Source organism: Propithecus coquereli, unplaced genomic scaffold (genome assembly GCF_000956105.1).
Source record: "Propithecus coquereli isolate 6110/MARCELLA unplaced genomic scaffold, Pcoq_1.0 Scaffold73, whole genome shotgun sequence".
Taxonomy (NCBI): Eukaryota; Metazoa; Chordata; class Mammalia; order Primates; family Indriidae; genus Propithecus; species Propithecus coquereli.
Window position 1 is genome coordinate 5,418,595 of NW_012153396.1, and position 1,377 is coordinate 5,419,971.

Consider the following 1,377-nt stretch of genomic DNA (forward strand, 5'->3'; position numbering starts at 1 on the left):
CAAAAAAAAAAAAAAAAAAAAGTTATCAGTCTCTCAGTTTGGACAAGTTCTCAACACTAACTGAGCAAGTCGTCACTTCAGTCTAGTCTCCAATTTCTCTTTTATAAAAAAAGACCTCTACAGTATCTTTCAAACTAATATTGTATGATTATGTGCATTTTAAAGAAATATTTTTAAATAAATACTCTTAAGGAAACATTTTAAAAGGTTAGAGGAAAACAAAATTAAACTGCAGAGTGATCACAATGATATATATAGGGAAGACTGATGCTGTCCCAGTTAACCTAGTTCACACCTTTTATTATTTCCTCCTCCCACAGGTGTGTAGACCACACTCCAAAACTTAAGCTCTGGATGGCAGCCATGAGGGAAGATCCCCACGTATCAGCCCTCCTCATTGATGTGAAGGTCCATAAAGCTTTCACAGCTCTCTACTTACAGAATAGCCCTGAGGCCTGTGACTATGGACTCTGAAGGGGGCAGGAGTCAGCAATAAAGTTATCACTGACATATTCCTTCACTAATATGAATACTAACATGCTTCTATTTTACCAAGTGCTCTCACGTCTCATTGGATTATCTTCTCTGACTGATTTGACATCTTGACTTAACTGTAGGGTCTCCTGAAGGTCCCCCTACAGAAATATAAATGCATTTCCTAGCTCAGGATGCTCAGATGACTCTGAGGGTTCTACCATAGTCTATGCTGAAAACCCCCCAAATCATCATCTCTAGTGAGATCTGGCCTTCAATCTAGCTTTCTATCAACTCATAGGAAATTTCCACTTGGACACCCTGTTGTCATTTCAAGAGAGGCCCTTTCGAGTTTCTTGTCTTCTGGTTTCTGAGTCCAGAAACTTTCAGTTGCTCATTTTTTCCTTTCCATCATCAACTTAATTTCACTCCCTCTCTTATTCCTGTTCCTACCACTGAAGACCAGACCCACATTACCTCAAAGCTAGGTGACTGGGTGGCTTCCTATTTGGTTTCCCAGTGTCCAGTCGCTAACCCCTTTGAGTCCTTCCTACCAAACCTTGTGCTGGGCACATGGCTGGTGTCCCATATATGTAACTGCATACTGTGTAGACCATATCAGTCAATTCAGTATAGAAGGCTGGATGAGTAATGGGTACTATCCCCACTGAGAAATATTAACGCCATCTTCCATACATTTATATAGCCCACTGGGTTTCTCACTATCATGACATCACCTCCATAAGAAAGTAAGATGGAGAGTGTCATTTCATTCTACACGTGATGCACCTAAGGTCCCTATGCTAAGTGAGACCTTAAGATGCGGGCAGAAAGATCTGGAGAACACACTCTGAACACTACTACCCTTACCTTCAGAATTAGGAGGCTCCCGCCCCGCCCCAG